Genomic DNA, 10,385 nt, shown 5'->3' on the forward strand with positions numbered 1-10,385 from the left:
GTAAGGATGATACGTTGGACTTATGTCCATTCAACAATTTCTTTCATTTTTAATTAAAAATTATTTAGTTAAAATTCTAACTTAATATGACAAAAATATGATGTTATTGGACAAAAAAATGAAAAAGGAATAAATTCTTATTAGTTAAGTTAGAAGATTTTATCTTCATAATTTGTTTTCTTTTAATAACCTTAATTTAATTGTTTAGATTTTTAAATCAATTTGATAATTACTAACTATTGAACATTTTTAAATCAATTTTTTAATAACAATAAATTTAATGGTCTCTTGTTGAACCGGTAGATCTCTGATTGAACCGTATGAACTGGTGTATCATAAGTTTTATTATTATTATTATTATTATTATTATTATTATTATTATTATTATTATTATTATTATTATTTCTTCCTATTATAATGAGCAAAAATGTAACATTTAAGAAGAAAAAAAATCAAATCAAAGGGATTTAGGTTCGAATCCACCCAATAAGCATTTGGAGTATTAATATTTAATTTTTTTAGTAACAAGTGTGTGACTAATTTAAATTTATAATTATATAAAATTATATAAAAAAAATTATCTAAAGATTTCTCATTCAAATGTATAAGGATTTTCTCTAAAACTTCTTTTACTTTTGTTAATATATAAAAATAAAGATATATATGAGCTTTTTTTTTTTGAAAAAGTAAATATCTATGAGATAACCCTTATTAGATTAGATTATACTTCAAATTTTGGTATATATAAGGCTTGCTAGCTAGTTTAAGCTAACTATGGATCCCTGTAACCATGTTCATGAGTTACTATTTTATTCCTATAACTACTTTCACAATCTACGCACTTACTTTTATTATCTTTCTTTTTATTTAAGAATAATAAAAAACAGTTGTTCATAAAAATAAGTTATATTTATTTTTCTATTTTATACGTGTTCATTAGTTTATTTGATTTAGGTGGCTTTATAACCCAGCCCAACTAACTCAAATGTGATTGGATTGACTGAGGTTATAATTTTCATTTTTAGGAGGAGAAAATAAGCACTTTGTGTTTCATTATATTTTTATGTTTTTTAAATTAAAAAGAAAGATAATATTAGTGGATGGTTTGTCAAAAATAATTATAAGGATATACTAATAACTTGCCCATGTAATTATAGAAATAAAATAGATATAAAAATGTCCTTGATATAGATTTTTAAAATAAACAACCCATCCAAACTTATCAATATTTATTGATTTAAAAATTTAAAATTTAAAATCACTAATTATTTCAAATTTCATATTTACCCCAAAAAAACTTATTCCTATTTTTTAATTTTTTTCTTAAAAAAATTTAGGTTAATTACAATGGTAGGAAAATTATAAATGTAACAAGAAAATTATTTTATAAATAAGAAAAATAAATTGTATATTTATGTTTCTTTCTACTTTTCATATTGAACAAATTGGTTTGGCCGAAACAAAGAAACAATTTTTTATTTATAAAGAGATTTTTTAGTAAAAAAATTCAAGTAATTTTTATTTTATTTTTTAAGTTTTATGTTTAATTTAAATTTTAAAGTTACTTTTAAATCCTAAGTGTCTTATCTTCTAATCTATCGTATTTGTATCTTATCTTTATTAGATATTAATATTTTTTTGTCTTTATTAAATATTTTTTTACTTAAATAAAATTTTATTTTTATAATATATGGCTATTTTTATTTTAGTTTCCTCATATTTTATTTTGGTAGACATTAAATTTTTATTTTTTACATTTTCTATTTATGTAATGGAATAATTATCAGAATTTGGGAAATAAGTTTATTGCTTAAATAATAGAGATTGAAATTAAAAATAAAAATATGAAAAAATTATACTAAAAAATACAAATGTATAGAAGCTAAAACAACAATGCTACATATTAAAATAAAAGGTGGTTACCCAATATCTAAGATAAGGGTCATTACTCAATATGTTGGATATCCTTTATCTATTTTTATAGATTTTATTTTATCATTTTAATCTTTTATATTTTGCATTGTTCGTTTTTTATATATTTTTTAATCTTTTATTTTATTTTTCATTTAAACACAATTAGTTATGTACCCCTAAGTAAGTAAAATTTTCTGCTTTTTAATTTTTACAAATTGATCATATTAATTTGCATATTTTAAAATTTGACACATTTAAAAAAATTTGTAGGACTGTGATAATTAACAAGCAAATAAAGGTTGGATAACACTAAAAAATCGAGCTTTCCCGTAGTATTTAAAGGGCATTAATGATTTTTTAGAATTTGCTTTTTTAAAAGGAATTAATGATTTCTTAGAATTTGCTTTTGTAGATGCAACAATATTTACTAAGACAAGAAATGAAGTGATGTGTGATTTATTGAAATCTAGATTTCAACAAAATTACGAGTATTGGGGGTTTCATGAAGAGAGCTCAAGTGATTCATCATCTGACAATGATGATGATTTTGAAGATGATGCTAATGTCTCAAGAGCTAATGTTGAAACGGGTGATGATGCTTAAACATACCCCATGTTTCATGACATGCATCATCCACTTAATATGGATGGAGATTATGTGCTTGATAATCCTATGTCTAGTCATGCCAATATCAATGTGGAGCTAAATAAGGAAGCCAAAAAGTTTTATAATTTATTGAAAGGCGTTGAACAAAAATTATATCTGGGTTGCCAAAATTTTTACAGGTTATCTTTTATCATTCACCTTTTACAGATTAAATGTCTTTATGGATGGAGCAATATTTCATTCGATTCATTGTTAAAGTTATTAGTTGAAGCTTTTTTCCAAGGGAATGTGCTTCAGGCTATGAAAACCTTGATGAATGTCCTATCTGTAAAAAAAGTAGATGACAAGAAAATAAGAAGAAAAACATTGTCCCCAATAAGATAGTTAGTTACTTTCCAATAAAACCAAGACTGCAAAGATTGTTTATGTCTAAGCAAGTTGCAAAAGATATGAAGTGGCATAAGAACAAAAGAGTTGATGATGGAGTTTTAAGGCACCCAATAGACTCTTGGACTTGGAAATCATTTGATGATCAACACATGTTTTTTGCTTCAGATGCATGCAATGTGAGACTTGGCTTATCTTTAGATGGTTTCAACCCTTTCGATATAATGAGCAATAGCTACCGTGTATGTCATGTGATTTTAATTCCTTATAACCTTCCCCCTTGGTTATGTATGAAACAACAAAGTTTTATCTTATCATTGCTTATTTCTGGTCTAAAAGGTCCTGAAAGTGATATTGATTTTTATCTTCAGCCATTAATCGATGACCTAAATGAGTTATGAGATATGGGTATTAAAACTTATGAAGCTTTTTTAAGACAAAATTTTCAGTTGCATGTTGTCTTAATATGGACCATTAATGATTTTCCAGCTTATGGGATGTTATTTGGATGAAGTACTAAATGAGCATTAGCTTGTCCTTGTTGTAACATAGAAACATGCTCTCTTTATTTGAAATTTGATCACAAGCAATGTTACATGGCTCACCGTCGATTTTTACAAGTTGATCACCCTTGGCGTAAGAATAAGAACTCATTTGATAATACTAAGGAGGTAAGGCATGAGCCAAAAACATTGATAGGAGACTATGTGTTAGCACAAGTTGAAAATTTACACGTGATCTTTGGAAAATCTACAATCAAAAGAAAACAAGGTGTAGAGATAAATCACAATTAGAAGAAAAAAGTATATTTTTTGAATTACCATATTGGAGGACAATATTATTGAGACATAATTTATATGTGTTGCACATAGAGAAAAAATTTTGTGTTATCAGAACATTATTGGATATTCCAAGGCAAACAAAAGATACATTGAAGTCTCAATTGGATTTGTGTCATATGGGTCTTAAAAAGCCACTTCATCTTATTGAGAATGGGGATAAGTATTTAATTTCTCCTCGACGATACACATTGTTGAAGGAACAAAAGGTAAAGTTTTGTCAAATCTTAAAGGATGTAAAGTATCCTGATGCTTATGCCTCAAATATAGGTTGATGCATAGATGTAAGTAATTTGAATATCTAGGGACTTAAAAGTCATGATCATCATGTTCTATTTGAGAGAATTGTTCCCTTTCCATAGAGGGATTGCTTCCAAAGGATGCTTGCGATCCATTGGTTGAGTTATCTTTATTCTTTGGAAATTTGTGCTCTAAAGAATTGAACGTGAATGAGTTGAATTGCTTAGAGAAGAACATTGCAATAACTATTTGTAAGTTGGAACACATTTTTCCACCATCATTTTTTGGATTCATGACTCACCTACCAATTCAGATGGCAAATGAGGAAAACTTGGAGGCTTGGTTCAATATTGATGGATGTATCCTATTGAAATGTTACTTTAAATATTTTATTTTTGAAAGGTTACTTTTATATATATATATACATGATGCAATCTTTAGTTAAAACAGAACAAAATTATCTTACAATATAAAAGTAGGTTAAAAAATATTACAACACAAAGTTGTTTGGAGGAGGAAGGGGAGAAAAATTCATGCATATTTGGTAAATTCAATCTTTCGAATATATATACATGACATTGTGGAATTAATACACTAAAGATGACTTTGACATTCCAAGCTCCTTGGCAACTTGCTCCATGGTGGGACGAGAATGAGGGCTTTCAGTCAAGCAAGCAATTGTTGTCTTTGCAATCAAAGCTATCTCTGTAGCCATTTGCTTTATAGGATAAGGGAGGCGTCGGTCTAACTTACCCATCAATGAAGGAATATCAAGTGTTGACGCCATGGCATTTGATGAACATGTCAACAAGGAAGTTATAACATCTCCAGGGTGCTCTCCAAGAAGTATTTCCAATGCTAATACCCCAAAGCTATACACATCGCATTTTTGGTTCACTTCCATTGTGTATGCAAGTTCTGTAGCAAATTAAAAGAGCTATCATGCATTAAATAACATTCCTGAAATAAGCATGAAATGCTGATAACTATTTTACGTAATTTTTAGGTAGAAAACTATCAATGAAAACCTACAAAATCATTTTATCCTCGGTATAAAAGACAAAGGAATTAACCTGGAGCAGCATATCCAAAAGTGCCAACAAATGAGGTCCAATTGGTTGAATTAGGATTAAGAAGCCTGGCTGCTCCAAAATCTGAGACATGAGCCACATACTCCAAATCCAAAACAATATTCTTGCTTGATATATCTCGATGAACAATTGGAGGTGAACAGTCATGATGCATATAAGATAAAGCATTTGCTACACCTTTAATGGCATTAATCCTGGGATCCCAATCAAATGCTATTGCTTGTTCATCATCTTTTAAAATCTTATCAATGCTTCCCTTTTCCAAGAACTCATACACCAAAAATGAGGATTGTGAATGAGAACAAAACCCATATAACTTCACAATGTTACGATGTCGAATGTTTATCAAAGCTTGAATTTCACTTGTGAAAGCTTTAATATTGGACAATTCCCCATTTTGGACTAAATGGAGTTTCTTCACGGCAAGAATTTGACCTGTGTGCAATTTTGCTTTGTAAACACTTCCTTGTCCTCCGACCCCAATGAGATGTTTGTTGTCAAAATCTTCTGTGGCTTCTACTATGTTCTCATACACTAGTTTTCCATCAAAACTCCATATTGCAAATAGATTCCGAACTAGTGATTCTTCATCCTGGTTTTCTTTTGTCTTTGAACTTTGACAAAGATAGTATGAGACCCCAAAGGCAAATAATGCTAGTATTAAAGTGCCTAAACCAATGGGTAAAAACACCAATATGACTTTGTTAGTCTTATGGTTTTGATATTTGTCACCTAATTTTGGGCATGGTTCCAAGCCAGAGACATTGCCACACAAGCCTTTATTATTTCTCAACGCTTCAATTGTAGCATTCTTGAAGAATTGAATGTTTGGAAGTGAACCCTCTAATTGGTTATATGATATATCAACTGATATCAAGCTTACCATCTCGCCGAGGCTGGAGAGATCACCTGAAAGATTATTGTGTGAGAGATTCAATGTTTCTAAGCTTTTCAACTCTCCGAGCATTGGTGGTATTGTTCCACTCAAAAAGTTTCTGCTAAGATCAAGACTTTGGAGATGCTTTAATTTACCAAACTCGGATGGAATACCTTCCCTAAAATTATTTTGGCTCAAATTCAAATGCAATAACTTGACCAAATTGCCAAGTTGATTTGGAATTAAGCTAGCAAAATAATTTGCTCCAAGGTCTAAGGTTGCAAGATCTTGCAATGATGCTATTTGTATAGGGACATTTCCAGAAAGATTATTGTTATTGAGAGAAAGATGGAACAAGTAGGTCAAATTACCAAAATCTTCTGGAATGCCTCCTGTCAGATGGTTTGAAGACAGGTGAAGTACATGTAACTTGGTTGCCTGACTTAGCTCTGGTGGAATACTGCCTGATAAATTATTGTTGGAGATTTTGAGGCTTGTGAGATTATAGCACTTTCCCCAGTTTTGGGAAAGATGGCCATAAAAGTTATTTTCACTCAGGTCGATGTAATCCAGATGCGGATAAACACCAAAATCATCTGTTATATTTCCTGTCAGCTGGTTTTGTTCAAGCCTAACCCTTGTAAGGCCAGAGCAATTCTTCAAACTCTTTGGTACTGGGCCCGTGAAAAAGTTAACCTTGGCAGCAAACTGTGTCAACTTTCCACTATAGCAAATGTTGTGAGGTAAATGACCTGTGAAATAATTATCAGATAATTGCAAAATTTCCAGGTTGGTAAGCTTGTTCATTTCTATTGGAAGGTTTCCACTGAACTTATTTGAGAATAAAACAAGAGTGGTGAGCTTTGTCAAGTTACCAACAGTGGAAGGAATTGATCCAGAGAGTTTGTTTTTTTCAAGGCGAATCGAGTCCAAATTGACCAAGTTACCTATGGAAGATGGGATTGGCCCAGAGAGATTATTATCTAACAATTGGATTGTGACAAGAGAATGGAGTTTTCCCACTTCACTAGGAATGGAACCAGATAGATGATTGGCATAAGCATAAAAATGGGTTAAATTTCTCAGATTTCCAATCTCCCGAGGAATGGAACCAGATAGATGATTCCGAGGAGCAAATCAAGTTGAAGCAAATTTGTCATCATTCCAATTTCTTGAGGAATGGGACCTGAAAGATTATTGTTTGAAAGAAATAAATTGTTCAAGTTGAGTAACTTCCCAATTTCCCGAGGAATGGAACCAAAAATACCATTGTCTTGAAGCCATAATTCTGTCAAGTTGACTAGCTTCCCAATTTCCACAGGAATGTGGCCAAATATTTGGTTCTCTTGAACATGTAGAATCTCTAGGTTTTGCAACTTCCCGATTTCTTGAGGAATAGAACCATTAAAGTTATTTGTTCCAAGCCACAAATACTTTAAGTTTGACAATTTCCCAATTTCACGAGGAATATGTCCATAAAAATTGTTGTGTGTAAGATCTAGATATGACAAATTGGTCAACTTTCCTATAGAAACTGGGATCGCCCCTGTGAGATTACAATTCCAAAGAGAAAGATATGACAAGAAGGATAGGTTTTCAATAGAATTTGGGATAGTACCGGTGAGATTGACAAATTCAATAGTGAGCTCTCTCAAATTCCTTAATGCACCTATTTCTTGAGGAATAGAACCATTGAAAGCATTATGTGCCAAATCTAAAATACGAAGACTGACCAACTGAGTTATTTCAAATGGAATTTCCCCAGAGAGGTGATTGTCACTTAAATTAAGATGAGTGAGTTTTGACAACATCCTAATTTGGGGAGGAATACTTCCATTCAAGGAGTTATTACTCATATCTAGAGTGAGGATGTTTGGAAGTGATGAAAAACTGAGAGTTTGAAGCGTACCCCTTAATCCAATGCGTGTAAGATTTATGTTGGAGACGGATTTGGTGTGGTCACAAGCAATTCCAAGCCAATTGCAAGGACTATTGCCACCCCATGAAGATAGCAAAGCCTGACTTTGGTTGTGAAGACTGGCTTTCCACTTCAACAAAGCATTTGCTTCAGTTTGTTGTAATGTGAGTGATGCAGAGGATGGTATAGTTGCATGGCGAGAAGTGGCCACAGTGAATGCACAAAACAACATTACAATCAGAAGAAGCCAAAATGATGGAAGCTTCATGGATTGAAGGGTAGGAAATATGAACATCATTGGTGGTATAGGGTATTCAACAATCAATGATTGTCTAATACAATCAAAGATATGGTTTCCGAGATTGGTATGAAGTTTATGCAAATGAGACGTTGCACATATTTATCTGCAAAAAGTCAGACACACTAGAACCTTAGTCGAGAAAGGTGTGCTAAACTGCAAATCTATTTTAAATGAACATCTATTCTCTATTTGTAAAGTTGGACTCTTGACCATTCCCTCTCCTGTAGGGACTCTTCGGATAGCAATGATTTGCGATTAATTTTTAAAATGGGGTGTTTATCATTTGCGTAATCTCGTGTGCCCGGTATTGCCGTTAAATTGATTAATCATTATGTAATCTACATGATTTTAGATTTCATTATGTAATCTCATTTGCAAGATTTGTGGTTAAGTTATTAACTCAGGTTTAAAATTTCATCAGTAAAAAAAAGAAGAGTTTTAAAATTTCAAACGATAAAATCATTAACCCCATACCCAAGTGAGCCCCATCTATGATAATCAATGCTAAAAAATACAGTTAATAGTAACAGCTAACGAGAGATTGAAAAGTCTGCCTCTTTTTTAAGTAAAAAGAGGTGGCCTCCTCTTTCCAATGCAAAAGAATAATATTAATATACTTTTGGAAGTGCTCAGAATCTTGATATGGAATGCACGTGTAGTGTTTACTGAAAAAGAAAAAAAATGGATCCGTCAGCTGGATGTTCCAATCACAGTTTCCGACAAATTTCAAAGACTTCTGCTATTGCTTGAAGGTTCTCCGTATATTGCATATTGACTTTGCTGAGTCTACTGAAGAAGACATTTTATGTGGGTCATATCCTATCTAAGTATCCATAGTTTTTCTTTGGGGATTTTTTAAGTAAATCTTTTCTTTCAACTTAAACATTTAATCTCCTCCACCCAGCAACTCTACTATTTACTCAATATCCTTACATTTAACAATAATTTATTTATTGACAAAACTGATGGAATTAAAATATACAATATGACAGTATATTAATAATTATATATTTATTTTAAAATATATTTTAATTTGAGTTTTATACGCTTTTATTCTATGATATAATTATATACTATAATATTAAATTTGATATATTATAAGAAAAAATAGATTGATCACCTATCTTTATGATATATTTCGAGTATTAATAATTAGATTATATTTGAAATAACTTGTTGCAAATATAATAAATAACAATGGTAGAGAAGTATTACCTTTTTCCAAAATAAAATATTTAAAATACCTTTGGAAGTGTTTAGAATTTGGTAAAAAAATTGTTACCCAAAGTGCTGCTGTAAGCATTCAAAACTTATGCATAACAGCATAATATTATTATATTATTGTGTTAAATTTTTTTATTAAAAATATTTTTAAAGAGAACATCCTCATTAAATTTTTCCATAAAATAAGGTGTATATTTGAGAAATCTTATCATTAAAAAAATTTAATTTGTTAAAAAAATAGCTGTAAATTTTTTGGAATTTTCTTTATGAAATGAAAATAAATTAATTTAAGACATTTTAACTTTTTCTTTTGATCTTTTATATTATTATCCCACAAAATACATGTTCTAAATCAATTTTGAGATGTGTCGATCTTGTATGATATATTTCGAGTATTAATAATTAGGTCATATTTGAGTTCAACAAAATAACTTGTTGTAAATTTCAACTTAGCAAAAATAAAAATAAATTCATAACAACCCAACTCCTGGTTTATATTGTTCTCTTAAGGCACTACTATAAAAACAACTGATAAAAACATTTTATGAGTAATAATAGCATGGTATTGTGAATTCTATATGTAATAATAGCAATATATGATTAAAAAATAAAATAAGCATTTCATTGTTCAAATTAAGCAGTTAACTCCAGAATTGTTCAACAACCTCATTCATATTGTATTGATATAAATAAGCAAAAACTATGATGAACGGAGCAATACCCTCTGAGCTCTGCCTTGATCTCTTCAACTCCATTATGCTTTGGACCAAGTTCCAAACCAGAGGTCAATCCCTCCATGCTGTAGATATCATATATTTGCCTTTTATTCAGATCTGAAAGAATCTCATATGCTTTGTATATTTGCTGAAAGTTCTCCGTAGCAATATCCTTCATCGGATAATAGAAGAAAGTAAAACGAATCAAGAAAATGCAAACGAAAATGAATTACCAAATTAGCAAAGAGGCATTGAAAGAGGAATACGCGAGG

General features: G+C 30.4%; 1 pseudogene; it reads right to left on the reverse strand.

Annotated features, from left to right (window-relative positions):
- Nucleotides 1–4,296: 4,296 nt before the first annotated feature.
- Nucleotides 4,297–8,315, reverse strand: LOC100783633 (probable leucine-rich repeat receptor-like protein kinase At1g35710; annotated as a pseudogene).
- Between the last annotated feature and the right edge of the window lie 2,070 nt (nt 8,316–10,385).

The sequence above is a fragment of the Glycine max genome, chromosome 18, assembly GCF_000004515.6.
Source record: "Glycine max cultivar Williams 82 chromosome 18, Glycine_max_v4.0, whole genome shotgun sequence".
NCBI classification, from domain to species: domain Eukaryota; kingdom Viridiplantae; phylum Streptophyta; class Magnoliopsida; order Fabales; family Fabaceae; genus Glycine; species Glycine max.